At 39.6% G+C, this 17,311-nt stretch overlaps 1 pseudogene; it reads right to left on the reverse strand.

The window, feature by feature from the left end:
• Positions 1 to 8,437: 8,437 nt before the first annotated feature.
• LOC112909784 (thioredoxin-like) lies at positions 8,438 to 9,017 on the reverse strand (annotated as a pseudogene).
• Positions 9,018 to 17,311: the final 8,294 nt, after the last annotated feature.

The raw sequence follows: 17,311 nt of genomic DNA on the forward strand, positions 1-17,311 counted from the left end.
AATGAAAGGGGTTTGTTTTGCTGCGGATGTGGGCTTGGCAAGGGAGTTCTGGTTTCCTTAACTGAAGCCATTTTCAAACTCTTGGTTTCCCTCTAATGAACGTCTGGCAGTGCTGTGGAATGGAAAAAAGCATGGGTTTAGGAGTCTGGAAAGATGGATTAAGGTTCTGGATTGGCTTCTAGCTCTGAAAGTGGCCTTGGGTATGACCCAGTCCCTGTATGGGTCTCTTTCTTATCTTCCTGGTGGAGAGAGTCAGACAGAGCTCCTGCACAAACTAGGATTGGCAAGCAATAAGAGATAAGAGAGGTAGCATCCAGCCCTGTGCCTTACACACAAAAGTCATACCTGTTTGGGGACCAGTTGCCAATCTGCCAGGCCAGGCTCTTCTAGACTGTGATCAGGAGACAAGAAGAAGGGAACCTCAGGCATTTCTTCCTGGAGGAATCTTAGGAAGAAGTTGCCCAGTTGGTACATTTCTAGTACAATGACATTGAGGTGGCATTGGTATGGTAAAAATAGGCAGAAATCCTGGGGCTTTTTAGGGACACCAGGTGCCAAGGCTAGAGTGACTATGGGAAGAGAGACCCTGCCTCTTGGCTCCCCATTCCATGTATCTTCTTGCTTGCAGATGGACCTCTTTAGCTTAGTGGGGAGGGGAGGGATTGTCACAGCAAGTATCTCACTCTCTACTTCTATAGCGATGTAGCAGCAGGTCTGCCAGGAGGCCTCTGAGGAAGTCCATAGCCCTTCACTGAGCTTTCAGAGAACATTCTTGTTAAAGCCACTGTTACCTTTCCCTCCGTAACTGGTCTCTCTGTGTTATGGACTGCATGTTTTGTCCTTCCAAAATTCCTCTGTTAAAACCCTAACCCTCAATGTGATCACTCCTTTGGGGAGTGATTAGGGGATAAAGGTGGAGACTTCATGAGGGTCAGTGCCCTTGCAAGAAGAGACAAGAGAGAACTTGCCTCCTCTTTCTCTGCTCTCAACCATATGCGGACACAGCAAGATGTGGCTAAATGTAAAACCAGAAAGAGGGCCTTCACCAAAAACTTAACTGTGCTGGCACCATGATCTAGGACTTTCCAGCCTCCAGAACTGTGAGAAATAAATGTCTGTTGTTTGAGCACTCAGTCTATGTTATTTTGTGACAGCAGATAAGCAGACTAAGACACTCTTGCCTTGCCTCTCAATCTTTTCTTTGCTCAGCAACTAGAGTTTCTTTTTTCCCACCTTTATTTTTTTATGTTTATTTTTTTTATTGGAGTTCAATTTGCCAGCATATAGTATAACACCCAGTGCTCATCCCGCCAAGTGCCCCCCTCAGTGCCCATCACCCAGTCACCCCATCCCCCTGCCCACCTCCCCTTCCACTACCCCTTGTTCATTTCCCAGAGTTAGGAGTCTCTTTATTGAGGTATTATTGACATATAAAAAATGTCCATATTTTATGTATATAACTTTAGTGGCTTTGGAGCTGACACTGAAACTCTCACTACAGTCTGTACCATAAACACATCCATTACTACCAAAAGTTTCCTACTGCATTATTTGTTTATGTATGGTGATAAGAATGCTTAATATAAAATTTGCCCTCTTAGAAAATTAAGTATACAATACAGTATTGTTAGTTATAGGCACTATGCTGAATAATAGATCTCTAGGTCTTATTCATCTTGTATAACTGAAACTACCTTTTGATAAATAACGCTGCTGCCCCCAGCCCCTGGAAATCACCATTCTACTCTGTAATCCTACGAATTTGACTATTTTATTCCCCAAATAAGTGGCATCATGTAGTATTTGCTCTTCTGTGTCTAGTTTATTTCATGTAGTACAATATCCTCCAGGGTCATCCATGTTGCAAATGGCAGAATTTTCTTCTTGTTAAAGGCTGAATAATATCCATAATATATATGTATACACCACATTTTCTTTATCCATTCATCTGTCAGTGAACATTGAAGGTTGCTTTTCTGTTTTGCTATTTGAACAATGCTACAGTGAATACGAGAGTGCAGCTAACTCTTTGAGATCCTGATTTCAATTCCTTTGATATACCTAGAAGTGGAATTGTTGTATCACGTGGTAGTTCTATTTTTATTTTTTTGAGGGGCCTCCATGCTGTTTTCCATGGCGGCTGCATCAATTTATATTTCCATCAAAGTGTGCATCCTCACCAACAATTGTTTCTCTATATCCTCACCAATAGTTGTCTTCTATTATTTTTTTTGATAATAGACATCCAGATAGATATGAGGTGATATCTCACTGCAGTTTTGATTTGCATTTCTCTGATGATTAGTGGCGTTAAGTACTGTTTCATGTGTCTGTTGATCATTTGTCTATATTTTTTGGAGAATAAACAAATTCAGTAAAGTTGTAGGATATAAAATCAAAGTGCAAAAATCTGTTATGTTTCTATACACTAACAATGAACCATCTGAAAAGGAAATCAAGAAAACATTCCCATTTATATTAACATCAAAAACAGTAAAATACGTGGGAATAAACTTGAAAGGAAGTGAAAGACTTGTATGCCTTAAACTACAAAACACTGATGAAAGAATTTAAAAAACACATAAATAAATGGAAAGACACCAATCCATGTTTATGGATTGAAAGAATTAATTTTGCTAAAATATTCATACTACCCAGAATGATATCCAGATTCAATATAATTTCTATCAAAATCCCAATGGCATTTTTTTTAAAGAAATAGAAAAAATCCTAAAACTCATATAGAACCACAAGAGATCATGAATAGTCAAAGCAATTTTATTTTATTTTATTTTTTAAAAAAGACTTATTTATTTATTCATGAGAGACACAGAGAGAGAGAGGCAGAGACACAGGCAGAGGGAGAAGCAGGCTCCATGCAGGGAGTCCGATGTGGGACTTGATCCTGGATCCCGGGATCATGGTCGGAGCCGAAGGCAGGTGCCCAACCACTGAGCTACCCAGGTGACCCAGTCAAAGCAATTTTAAATAAGAACAACAGAGCTGGAGGCATCACACTTCCTGAATTCAAATGTTGCAAAGCTATAGTAATCAAAACAGCGAGGTTCTGGAATAAAGACAGACATATAGACTAATATAATAGAAAAGAAAAGCCCAGAAATAAACCCTTGTATACATGGTCAAGTGACTTTCCTTTATTGAAGTATAACTAACATGCAGTGTTATATTAGTTTCAGGTGTACAGTATAATGATCACAGTTCTATATATTTTTAGTGCTCATCAAGACAAGTGCACTCTTAATCCCCTTCACCTAATCATTCCTCCCTCTACCCAATCCCCTCTGGCAACCACCGGTTTGTTCTGTATAGTTAAGAGTCTGGTTTTTTTGTTTGTTTGTCTTTTTTTTCTTAGTTTGTTCATTTGTTTTGTTTCTTAAATATGACATATGAGTGAGATCATATGGTATTTGTGTTTATCTGGATAACTGATTTCACTTTACATGTTACTTTCTAGCTCTAACTATGTAATTGAAAATGGCAAGGTTTCATCCTTTTTTATGGCTGAGTAATATTCTGGTGAGTGTGTGCGTAGTCAGGTGATTTTTGACAAGGGTGTCAAGAATACACAATGGGGAAAAGATAGTCTAATAATAAATGCTATTGGGGAAACTGGAGGACTATGTGCAAAAGAATAAAACTGGACTCTGACATCATACATAAAAATCAACTCACAATGGATTAAAGACTTGAAACTGTAAAACTCTTAGAAGAAAGCATAGGGAAAAAGCTTATTGACATTGGCCTTGGCAATGGTTATTGACTATAACACCAAAGCATGGGCAATAAAAGCAAAAATAGACAAGTAGGATCACATCAAACTAAATGCTGTATCACAAAGGAGACAATCAAAATGAAAAGGTAACCTACCGAGTGGGAGAAAATATTTGCAAATCATATATCTGATATAGAGTGATTTAAAAATGCACATCACTTTACTATCCTGCTTTTAATACCTTCCATGGTTGCTTCCTGCAGACAGAATAAAATTCACCCTTTTTATTCTGACCTCCAGGGCCCTGAGTTACCTAGCCTCATCTACTACTCCAACCTCATTTCGTGCCACTCTCTTGTCATTACCCATATGCCAACCCCATGGGCCTTTCCCTTTTTTTTTTCCTTAAACAGATCAAACTCAGTGTAGTAGTATAGGGCTTTGGGGCTTACTTTTCTACTTGCTCGAAAAGCTCTACCTCTCAGGTCACTATGTGACTGACTCCTTGTTAATTACTCTCAACTCAAATGTTATTTCCTCAGAGAGACCTTCTCTGAACTAGCCAACCTAAAGTAGCTACTCATTGCCTTGAGCTTTCTTCCTTATGGCTCATCAGTCTGAGTTATCTCTGTATGTATGTTCGTTTACTTGATTATTGTGCATCTTTTTTACTTAAATGTAAGCTCCACAGGGCCAAAACATTGTCTACCTTGACCTTCACTGTATTTCCAGTGCCTGACACTCAGCAGGCACTCAGGAAATGCTTGGAAAGTGAATGAATGAATGATGCATAGAAATTATCCAGGTAATGGTAAGAAAGGCAAACTTATCCAATCCCCCAGGCAGAATTAGGCGCTCTGGTCTCTTAGCCCTCATGCTATGATCACATGTTAATGATATACCTGCTACATGGCCACCTCTCTCAACAGATGCTAAACCCCATGAGGGCCAGGATCATTCCTGTCTTATCACTGTATGCTTTGTATCTCAGTATGCCCGGCACACAGGAGGTCCTCAATAATTTTTTGTTGGTTAACTGAATGACTAACTCTATCCTCCTCAATTGATGGAACATAGATGGAGTGAAACCCAACACATCTATCTTTTACAAATGGAAAAGCTGAGACCCAGGGATATTTATCCACCATCACGCTGAAGTCAGGCCATAATGCAGGTCTTAGCAGCAGAACTATTTTCCTGTAAATGATTCAAAAGTTGGCTCAACTGAGATGGCTTTTCAAAGGTGAGCCGCGAAGCAAACAGAAGGCCGATCCATCATTTCTGCTTGGAGATGAAGGGAATCTTGTTACAGAGGCAAAGGGCATATTCAATGAAATGCCACATCTTCTAGGACAGGATTAACCTGGACAAGATAGAGGAATAGAGCAGCTTTGTTGAGGCCTGGTATGTATCTGCCAACACTAATAGGATTCAGGCTGTATTTCTACTCTTCCAGTGCATCCTCTTCCCAGAAACCTCAGCCACATGCCCCCATCCTGTAGCAGGTGTTGCTACCAGTTTTTGATGGTCGGAATTACTGGCAAGGTTGATGTTTTTTAAGACAGCCTTGCAGAGTTCTTAAGAAGATATTAAGAAGACACAATTTAGAGTCAAACAGATCTAGATTTGAATCCTGTATTTTCTACTTACAAAACTTGACCATGGCCAAGAGATTCATCTCTCTGAATGAACCTCAGTTGCCTTCTCTGTAATTTGGGCATAATAAGAATAGGATTTATTATGCAGGGCTTTGTGAGAATTAGGTAAGATGATGTGAGTACTTGGTAAGCTCTGCAGGTCTGTGTTCATGCTCTTCTTGTATCTTTACATGTCTGCTCTGTTTGTATTTAAATGATTGCTCATGCTCTTTGAGGATAAAACTTTTTATTTCATCCCTGGGGATCACATTTGTGCACAGAACAGAGCAGGGCAAAGAGTGTGTACCAGTGCAGGCTGTGACCCTGTCTGGGATCTAACAGTGAACAAGGATAGGAAGAGCTTTTGCCAACAGGCTGGCACACTTGAGTGTGTAGTTGAAATAGTGGGTACTATGCCTAACTCTAAGGGGACAGGCAAAATAAGCTTCTGTGCAGACAGGATGGTTTGTGATAATGCAGTTTGTCCTCTGGTAGTTACAGTACATGAAGGCAACACTAATGCTAGACCCACAGCACTTCCCAGAATACATTCAGAGGTGGCCACATGCAGCTATTTACCATTACCCCTGTCCCAGCCTAAGTCAATTCTAAGAGCCTAGCCTACTAGCCGCAAACTTAATAGGAAGAGTTGGGCCAGGGAGTCATAGCTCCCTTGTTTTTAGCTGCTGGAAGGAAGTCCTTGGCTTGGTGATCTGAAGTGCAGGCAAGGAAATAGATAAGACTAGAGCAGAGCAGGTTGTGGAGAAAGGGTTGCTTTAGATTGCTGTTGGATTAAAGATCTTGCTTGGGGGCAGGGAGCCATAAGCAAAGCCTGCTCCTTGGCTGCACCATGAACTATGAGTTACCACCCAACCAACTGGAGTCACTCAAAAAACAAGACTGCAATGGATTCAAAAGCTGCTTATTTTTTTGCTTGAGGTAGAGGCAGGACTGACTTTGGAGAAGATACTTATCTCATTGGAAGCATCACTCGGAGCGGCTGTATTGATTATGTCCATAGTAATTATTGATATAAGGTAAATGCCAAACCAGCACTCAGATTTTTACAGCCTCCCCATCTATCACAAGCCCTAGCCACTCTACGGCCATGTCTATGATGAAGTGCAGAGCAAGCTATTCACAGGCACCATTAAGTTGGTGAGAATATAGTCATCAAATATGGTAATGCCTAATGATTGAATTTAAATTTGGTGCCTGGCAAGACTTTATTCTATTGCTTATCCCTTTTCTCTATCTCTGTCTCCCTTGAATTTTCATTCCTGCCAATCTGCCAATGACTGTCCCAAACTTCTCTTTTTTAGCACCAAATTTTTGAAAGAAGTAGTCTGTTCTCATTCCTTCCTGAAGTCAGAACAATAAAGTTACCATCATCCCCCCACCCTTACCACTCTACTTGGATGTCCCACAGGCACCTTAAATCCCACATCTAAAATTGATCTCCTGCCTAATTCCAGTGTTCCAGCCTCAGAAATTCTGTATTAGGTCCTCAGTTGGCCAAATTAAAATGTGAGTGTCATCCTTTCCCTTTCCCTTTGCCTTGTGCCATCTCTCATCCCCTGCTACTTAACATCATTGCTCTCAAGATAAAGACAAAAATGCTTCGTATGGCCTATAAACCTTTGCACATTCTGGCCCCTATCTATCAGTTCCATTGTAGCTTGCACCATATTCACCTCTGATCATGCTACTTAAATCACAATAATTTTATTTTTCTTTCTTGAACACACCATTGCTTCCTTCTCTGTCCTCAAGTCTCCCTCAGACCATACACGTCTCCTTTAGAGACCTTTTAGAAAAATCAATAAACTTAATTTATTAGAACAGTTTTAAGGTTTTATTTATTTATTTATGAGAGACACAGAGAAAGGCAGAGACACAGGCAGAGGGAGAAGTAGGTTCCCTGGGGGGAACCCCATCAGGGCTTGATCCCAGGACCCCAGGATCACACCCTGAGCCAAAGGCAGATGCTCAACCACTGAGCGACCCAGGTGTCCCTCTTAGAACAATTTTAGATTTATAGAAAAGTTGAACAGATAGTACAGAAAGTTCCCACATAACTCCATCCTGCACACAGTTTTCCGTATTATTAACATCTTACATTTGAGTGGAATTTTAGTTATAATAATGAATGAATATGGACACATAATTAAATAAAATATGTAATTTATTCAGATTTCTTTACTTTTTACTCAACATCCTTGTGTTCCAAAATACCACACTATATTTAGGTGTCTAAATATATGCTTCCATAGGATTTTCCTGTTGGATAGCTTCTCAGACTTCCCTTGTTTTTGGTGACTTTGACGGTTTTGAGGACTCATCCAGTATTTTGTAGAATGCCCCTCTATTGGGATTTTTCTGATGTTTTTCTCATGATTAGACTGGAGTCACGATTTTTCGGAGTAAAAACACAGAAGTAAAATGCCATTTTCATCACATCATACCAAGGCAGCACACTACATGATTTATGACCTTGATCACCTGGCTCAAGTAGTACTTGTTAGGTTTTTACATGGTAAAATGATTCTCCCCCCACCCTGCTTTCCATACTGTCCTCTTGGTAAAGAAATCAGTATGTGTAGCCCTCACTTAAGGAGTAGGAGTTATGCTTACCTTCCTTTAGTGTGTAATATCTATATAATTTATTTGTAATTCTTGTATATGAGAGGCTGTCTCTTCTCCTTCATCTATTAACTTATTCAATCATTTATTTGTATCACTGTGGACTCATGAATATTTACTGTATACTTTGGGTTATATTCTAATATTACTTTATTTTGTTGCTTAAGTTATTCCACTTTGGCCATTGGAGAGTCTTTCAGTTGACTCCTGTGTCATTTTGACAGGCTCCATCATAGTGGGATTTTGTTTTGTTTCATTTTTTAGCACTTCTTTTTTTTAAAGAGTAAAATTAATATTTTATGGTCACTTATAATCAGATGGTAGCTGGGTATACATTCTTCATACTTGATCTGTCCTTTTTGTAGATAAACAAAATTATAAGTTTTAAATAGCCAGTGGCTGGTTATGTTTTCAGAGAACATAATTAGATTAATTCATTAATGGTGGCTTCAAGTTTTTCCTTATTAGCTCCAGAAAATTCACCCACCTCTTGTCTCCCTTTTTAAAAATTTGAATTCAATTAGCCCTTTTTTAAAAATTGGAAGGATGGGGCCACTGGATGGCTCAGTTGGTTAAGCATCCAACTCTTGATTTTGGCTCAGGTCATGATCTCAGAATTGTGAGATCAAACCCTGTGATGGGCTCTGTGCTTGGTATCGAGCCTGCTTAATACTCTCTCTCTCTCTCTCTCTCTCTCTCTCTCTCTCTCTCTCTCCCCTTCCCCCACCCACTTCTCTCTCCTTCTTTAAAACAAAAAACAAAAAACTGGAAGGTTGGCATGCATTTGACCTCACATTCTGAAGCAACATCCTGACAGTCATCTACACCTACTTCAATGGATACCACAATTGGAATACTTCTCAGAGAGAGAATGAAAGAAAGACTTGATTATTTTGCCAGGCCCACACCACATGCCTGAGAAGTCAACTACAACCAGTTTATCTCCTGCACTGTTCAAGGCTCCCTCCCTAAAAAGCATACTTGCTCTCTATCTACTCCACCATTTTGGCAGCTGGGGACTGACAAGTGATGGTAAGGACTGATGAGAGGGGATCCAAAAATGCCTACTAGCTTACAGAGCATGCAGCCTGCCTTCCCTTTATAGCAACTAGCACTTATTTTTTAAATTTATGTATTTAATTTTTTATTTGAATATAGTTGACACACAAACTGATGGTTGCCAGAGGAAAGGGGGCCTAGGGAATGGACGAAATGGGTAAAGAGAAGTGGGAGGTATCCACTTCTAGTTATGAAATGAATAAGCCACAGGAATAAAACACACAGCATAGGGAATATAGTCAATGACATTGTAATAGTGTGTGATGACAGATGGTGGCTACACCTGTGCTGATCACAGCATAATATATAAACTTGCTGAATCACTATGTTGTACACCGGAAGCTAATGCTTTTGGCACTTTACTTTCTGGTGCTACAAGATACTTGGCTTATCTTATATATTTCCTACCCCAATCCTAGAAGCAACTGTTTCACCAAGGATCTCTTGGTTCTTTTTATTGGAGAAAGGTATTAGAAACCAAGACCTAGGTACTAGATGTGCTTACTGTAGAGCACTTTCATTAGTTGCAAATTTACATCTGTTTGATTATTTAATGAATGTCTTTCTCATCCACAAGATGTTCCAGTACAGTATGGACCGTGTATGTTTTTGCTTCTGTTATGTTCCCAGTGCCAAGCACAGGCTCTGTTACATAATATGCATTTAATAAATACTTCCTAGACAAAAGAGGGTTTACATTTCATGGAAATGTCATCCTTTTGGCCACCCAGGAGAGAAATATCAGAGTAATCTAAGTCTCTTCACTCTTCATATACAATCATTAAGTCCCAATAATTTCTAGAATACATTTCCTAATTTCCACTTTACCACTGCACTGATGCAAGTGAATATTTCCTATCTGTGGACAACCACAATAGCATCCCAAGTGGTATCCATGCTTCTAGTTCAAGCTACACTACATATTGGTAGAAATTAACCAGCTAGTTCTAGAATTTATGTGGGAATGTGAAGAATCTGGAAAACCTGGAGCAATATTGAAAAATATAAGCAAGGTTGGAGGATTAACCTTTACCTAACTTCAAGCCTTTATGTAAAGCTGTATTAATCAAGATAGTGTGTTACTGGCATAAGTATTGACCAATATATCACTGTGACAGAATAAAGATCTCAGAATAGATCCACATTTATATAGTCATTTTATTTTTGACAAAAGTGCCAAAGCAACCTAATGAAAAAGGAAAAATATTTTCAACAAATGGCATTAAACTAACTGCCCATCCATATGAATAAGTGAACTTTGAACCTAGCCTCACATCACACTCAAAAATTAATTTGGCATGGATCAGGGACCTACACATAAAGTGAAATACCATAAATCTTTTAAGGGAAATTGTAGAAGAATATTCTTGCTGCTTGGAGGTAGGCAATTTCTTAGCCAGGATACAGAAAACAGAAGCAATGAGAGAAATTGATAAATTAGACTTCATAAAATTTTAAAACTTCTGCTTATCAAATGACACTGCTAGCAATATTAATGGGTAAAATATATACTGGGGGAAATTATTTTTAAAGACTTATGTTTGATAAGGTACTGGCATCCAGGATATGTAAAGAAATTCTACAACTCAATAATAAAAAGACAGACAACCGAAAATAGGCAAAAATATTTGTATATCTTTACAAAAGATATACAAATGGCCAATAAGCACATGAAAAATTGCCTATATCATTAGTCATCTTGGAAATGAAAATGAAAAGCATAATGAGATACTACTATACACTCACCGGAATAGTTAAAAATGAAAAGACTGATAATACTAGATATTGATGAGGATGTGGAGAAAGTGAAACCATCACACATTGTTGATAAGAATGTAAAATTTTATAATCACTTTGGGAAAGAGTCTGGTAGTGTATTATAAAACTCAGCATCCCTTACCCTATAACCTAAACATTCAACTGCTAGGTATTTACCAAAGAGCCATGAAAATATATGCCTATAAAAAGAATCATACAAGAATATTCATAGCTGATTTATAAATAGAATAAAACTGGAAGCAACCAAGGTGTCCATCAACAGGACAATAATAAACTGGGTAGACTTATATGTACAAACTGGATACACAAAAGGGATAAACAAGCTGTGGTATATTTATCCAATAGAGCACTGCTTAGCAATAAAAAAGAATTACTGACGCATGCAATAGCATGGATGAATCCCAAAAGCATCATGCTGAGTGAAATAATCTAGACACAAAAGAGTACATTGTTGCTCAGATTCAAATTTCTGCTTTTTCCAGATGACACTGTAAAAAAGATTACTATTAAACAGTTTAATGCATTTTTCTTTTCTTTTTCTTCTTTTTTCTTTTTTTCTGTCTTCTACATGACAAGATCTAAGTTAATTTCCATACCTATCCATTTATCTCAACATATTTTTATGCTGATTTGAGATTCTTTCTTTATTATATTACTAAATATTCATATATTTGAGCCTGCTTTTAGATCTGTTATGTACACTAATCTTTTATGTCACATCTCATAATTATTGTGACTTCAAAATATATTTTAATATTTGTTAGAGCAAGTATCCTCTTATTTGTTTATTAAATATGTTTTTAGCTATATCAATTGTTTATATCCCATATCAGCTTTGGAGTCCTCCTGTCTAGGTTCCTAAAATTCTACTTAGGATTATACTAAATCTGTAGACTGATTTTGGAGAGTTGACATCTCTTTGATAACAAGGATAATGAGGCTTCACATATAGGAATAGGTTCTCTTTCTTCATTTGTTTAAATCTCCCTAAATGACAATAGAATTTTATAGTGTTTTTTATATAGGTAAAAATTGAAATGGCCAATGAGGCAGAGATTAGTAAGGCAAGGTAGGACCACCAGTCCCAACCTCCTCACTGAGCAGAGAGCTAGCCTGGGAAAAACAAAATACAAGGATCCCTCTCTGTCTCTCTCCATGTGACACCAACCCCTCCCTTCTGGTCGAGCTCCATTGTCTGGTGAGCTGTTCACGAGTCATCATTCTTTCTTCATCTTTATTCCAGAAATTCATTTGGGGAGAAGGGAAATGTTTTATATCTGCATTATCCAGTACGGTAGCCACTATTGGACATTGCTGATTTGGAACATTGATTTCTAGGTAAGCTTGGGATTTAGGAGGTGTTATGAAGGTTTTGATTAATCATGAGTGCTTGGGCCACCAGACATACAGCACCAGGATAGTCTTAGTTGTCTTTAGTCCTAATCCCCATATCTAGTAATTCCATTTATGGACAGGTTCCTCTTGGCCTCTCTTGCTGGCTATAACCTCTGGCTATCTGAGTACTCCTAGGGCAATCCCAGCTCAGTCAGGGAATTCTGATGGCTCTTTAGACAAAGGTCTCTATGCCCCTTAGTTTCGCTTATCTCTTATTAAACCTCGGTGCAGTAAGCCAAGGACTTGGATACTTTCCTTTGCTGAAACCCTCTAACCCGTACATGAAGGGGGAAGCACAGGCTTATCTAGGCCTCTCCGCTGTCATTGCCACATAGGCTGACTAGAAAATGGGAAGAACATCCAAAGCTGATGTAGAAGTCTGCACACTAACATCTGGGTTAAGGCCTGGATTGGGGAATATATACAGCTGCAAGTAATCAAAGCCAGAGCCAAACCACAGGCCAGGAATGACACACGCAGGTTCTGGGATCAGGAAGCCATTGCATAGACTTGGCCAGGAGGGTGGTAGGGGAGGCTAGAAACACAAAGCAGTAAGGAAAGAAGGGATTCTGGTACATGCCAATCCACTGGTCATCCATAGTCACTCCAAACAGCGTTGGCCATTTGTTCTAGGAAAGGGCTCACTTGCAAGTCTCCTCAGAAGAGATCAGCTGAGGCCAAAAACCAGATCAGTGGCTGAGGTAGGAGAGGAACCATAAGAACAGCAAAGTTAAGAGGAGATAGGCCACTGATGTGAGATAGAGGCTTCTCGTCATACTCTTTAAAATTTTTGGTGTTTCTCCATTCCTTGGTTCTGCAGGCTCCTGCCTCCAAAGACCTCTTTCCAGTGTTTGATCCAAACAAAAAATAGATGCCTATATCCTAGTCAGACTTAAGTGAGTCTTTCCCATTTCAGAGTTGCTGATCAAGCAACTGCCAAGCCCCAGAGTCCCTATTCCTACTCCATAGGGAAAAAAACTCACAATTGGGCATTTCCTACAAGGAGCCTAGGGCAGAGTTGTGGTGGAGGACTGATGTTGGGTCTGATTTCACAGCTCATATGGAAAAAAACATTTACATCTGCTTGTTTAGAAATCTGCTTATGTTCTTGGAATATTCTCTTAAAAATATTCCATTCTGGTGTAATTAAATTAAATCAAGTCCAAATAGTAACAGAAAACAGTTTGAGGAGTAGTGATTGCTAAGGGATCATCATATATTATGGTGATCCCATATATATAAGGGACCAATGTATATTATGAATACCATATACTCTGGTGAGGGCAAGGATCTCAGGTTTGGAGAAGGAACACTTAATCCCTCCTGTTTGGGAAAAAGGCAATCACAGGGTATCATATTGGGAAGTAGTCCATACATGGCCATCTTTCTTTCCCCTTTGGATTCTCTCAGATTCCTTAGAAACAATTGCAGAAATACTATGATGAGAAGAAAATGGCATCTCTGATTAATGATTTCAGTAGAGGGTTGTTAGGGAAGAGCCACAAGAATGATTTCTTCAATAACACAGTTTATGATTGGGGAGGGTGGTGTCAAAGGAGAGATGACCAAGTCATTCTTTTTCTTTAGATTCTTGGTTGAGATAGCAGGAAGTCAAAAATTTGAAGTAAGTTCAGTATAAAGTTGACATTGAAACCAGCAGATGATTAAAGCAAGGGAAAGAGAAGGCAAGTATATGTTGATAATTTTAGACTTAGCAAGGAAGTCTCCTTAAAGAAACTTCTTAGGGACTTGTATTTCTCTAAACCTTGCTCTAAAAAAACAAAACAAAACAAAACAAAACAAAACAAAACAAAACAAAACAAAAAAAACCCTTGCTCTAATTGTGTATCCCATTTAGTCATTCTAGTTTATGTTGATACTCAGCTGTGTTAATGAAGTGATCTCCTTGTTAGGTTAAAATTGAGGAGTAAATCTTTTTAAGTCTCTTTACTTAGCCATTCTCAAAAAGAGTCTAGCTGTTTTTACCGGAAGGACATGACCAAGGCTCTGATGCTAACTACCTGGTGACTCTGTTCTAATTGTAGGATAATTATAGAGAGGAAAGTCCTCTTAAGGTTTGGCTATACAATTTCACATGTAAAATACTGGTGATTCCCAGTGTGCTTGATGAACCTGGAGCCTACTTTAACTTCTTTGTGATGGGGATCTGTGGGGAACACATCCCAGCGAGACTTCTAACCCAGGGAATGTCAGTTGATTTGCCCCATTTCTACCTTTTGGGGGGATTACTGGCTTGCTTGGTTTTGCCTTGGAGATTGGCCCCTTACTGATAAAACACATATGGTCTTGGAGGTCACAGAAGGAAAAGAGACAATAAATTTTCTCTAATTAACTAAAATAAACAAATCTGACCTTTTCTGAATGAAGCTATGAATCTTTAGACAATGATAGCCATTTGGCAGATTAGTCATTGTCAGGTTTGTAAGGGGCCCATCTACCCAGACAGAATAGCTCCTCAATACTAACAAGATGGAGGAATTTGTGCTCAAAGACACTTCCAAGCCTACCTATGCACATTAGCAAGGATTTGATTCCTTGTGTATATTTTCGGGAGAAGGGGGAGAGTAGCAGACAGGGTGGCCATGGCTGGAAAGTTGTCAAAACTCAAAGGCTGCTAGGTCTATAGACATCAAAATTAACCTAACAGTACTAGAGTTCAGAAATGACCAGGAGGCGGGCTGGGGGAAAAATGGGAATAGAAACCACAAAAGATGGGTATTTGTCATTTCTAATGGCTGAGTAATATTCCATTGTATACATAAATCACATCTTCTTTATCCATTCATCTTTCGACGGACACCGAGGCTCCTTCCACAGTTGGGCTATTGTGGACATTGCTGCTATGAACATCGGGGTGCAGTTGACAAATACCTACCATCTGCTTCAACGTGGATGGAACTGGAGGGTATTATGCTGAGTGAAGTAAGTCAATCGGAGAAGGACAAACATTATATGTTCTCATTCATTTGGGGAATATAAATAATAGTGAAAGGGAATATAAGGGAAGGGAGAAGAAATGTGTGGGAAATATCAGAAAGGGAGACAGAACATAAAGACTCCTAACTCTGGGAAACAAACTAGGGGTGGTGAAAGGAGAGGAGGGCCGGGGGTGGGGGTGAATGGGTGATGGGCACTGAGGGGGGCACTTGACGGGATGAGCACTGGGTGTTATTCTGTATGTTGGCAAATTGAACACCAATAAAAAATAAATTTATTATAAAAAAAAGAAACCACAAATGAGGAGAAAAACATTTAAGGGAGGGTGAGAAGCATAAAAATCAGTAGGATCTTCCCAGAGTGTTCATGGCCTCCCACTGTCTAGGAGAGAGCTGTCTGGCTGAGGCAGAATTTGGTCTTCCCGGGACCCTGGGGAGACCTACATAGAGAGCTGCTTTTCTGAGCTGCAGAGGACACGGCCAACCACTCCTTTTGGCTGTAGCCAATTCTGCTTAGGTGGGAAGAAGCCACACTGAAGTTCCATGGAGTATGTCTCCTCAAAGAAATTTCTCCTAACACTTTACATTGCTCAGAAGACTGTGTGAGGCCAGGTCAAGCCAGGGAAATTGGAAGGTACTGGTTACCAGTTCTTCCCCATTTCCTGAAGAACAAAGTCCAAGATCCTCAAGTATCCTGAGGCACTCCATGAGCTGCTTCCAAACTATATCTCTAGGTTCATCTGTCACCTCTCCCCTCACTCACAAACCCTTCTCTTCAGTCACATGGATTGACTTGCTGTTCCCCAAACTCATGCTATTGTGCTTTCATTCAAGCTTTCTTTTTTAAAAATCCCTCTGAAAACTACACCTACTCCTTACACATCACTTACCTACTCACCCTTCAAAGCCCAGTCCAAATGTTCGTCCCCCTAACAGGTCTTGTCCAAATCCTGGTCTGGTGCATCTTCCAAATCCAAGTAAAAGGTCTTTTTTCCCTCCTTCCAAACTCTCAATTTTGATTTATGGAGTTCATTTACTTATTTTCCTCTCTTCTTATCCTTTGTACCTTATTCTCTAGAAGGCTGATCTTTTGCTTCCAAGGTAGAATTAAATAACTAACCTTTGTGGGGCACTTTGTAGTTTTCAAAGCACTTTCCTATCTGCTACCTAATTGATCTTCATGGTCACCCGTGAATTATCCCCAGTTTAGAGCTGAGGAAACTGGCTCCTATGTGTAGCAACTTGTCCAGGTCAGAGCAATTAAATGGTCAACCAAGGACTAGAGCCCAGACTGTCTGCCTCTAAATCATGTTCTCCCCACTAACAGCAATTGCCACAACAGAAACAACTGTCATGAACATTTATTGACCACTCACTCAGTGCCAGGCACAATGCTATGCACTTCACATAGGTTATCATGTTTTATATTGGCAACAATCTTGTGATGTGGGTAATATTATTATTTCTGGTTTACAGAGGATTTGGAGGTTTGGAGAGCTTGGGCAACTGACTGAAGTTCACATGGCCAATAAGTGGTGGCATTGGCACTTAAGTCCAGGTCTGACAGAAACCATGGAGTCTGGTTGCTTGGAACAACAGTTTACAAGTTATGCTATCCCTGTGTGCTGGGAAGGGCTGGTGCCTTGGCATTCCCAGCCATGTGTGTGCATCCATCTATTAAACTAGAAGAGCCAGCACTGTCATGTGAGTCAGAAGCTTTGTGCACCAGTCCTGGCCCAGCTATCTCTTCTGGGGAAATCACTGACTGCTCCTGGACTTCAGTTTTTCATTGGTAAAAGGGAAATAATATCTATGTATTTGGGCATTGAAGAAGGGCTGGAGACTCTAGGGCAACTGAATGACTCTTGGCAAGGCTGCTGGTCACATCTTGTTTGTTGGTCAAATTCTATTTAACCTGAACTTCATTCTGTTTCTAAATTGATTTTCCTGAGGCCTTTCCATACTTGTCTGACTCCTATTCACACCCTTATACCCCTTGCCTGCAGGAAGCTTACCTCCTATTTTGAGTTGTATGAGGCCATGCAACATAAATGAGCAAGAACTTGGAACTTGTTGTTCACATACCTGGGCTGGGCCCTGCCTTTCTC

This window comes from Vulpes vulpes, chromosome X, assembly GCF_048418805.1.
Source record: "Vulpes vulpes isolate BD-2025 chromosome X, VulVul3, whole genome shotgun sequence".
Taxonomy (NCBI): Eukaryota; Metazoa; Chordata; class Mammalia; order Carnivora; family Canidae; genus Vulpes; species Vulpes vulpes.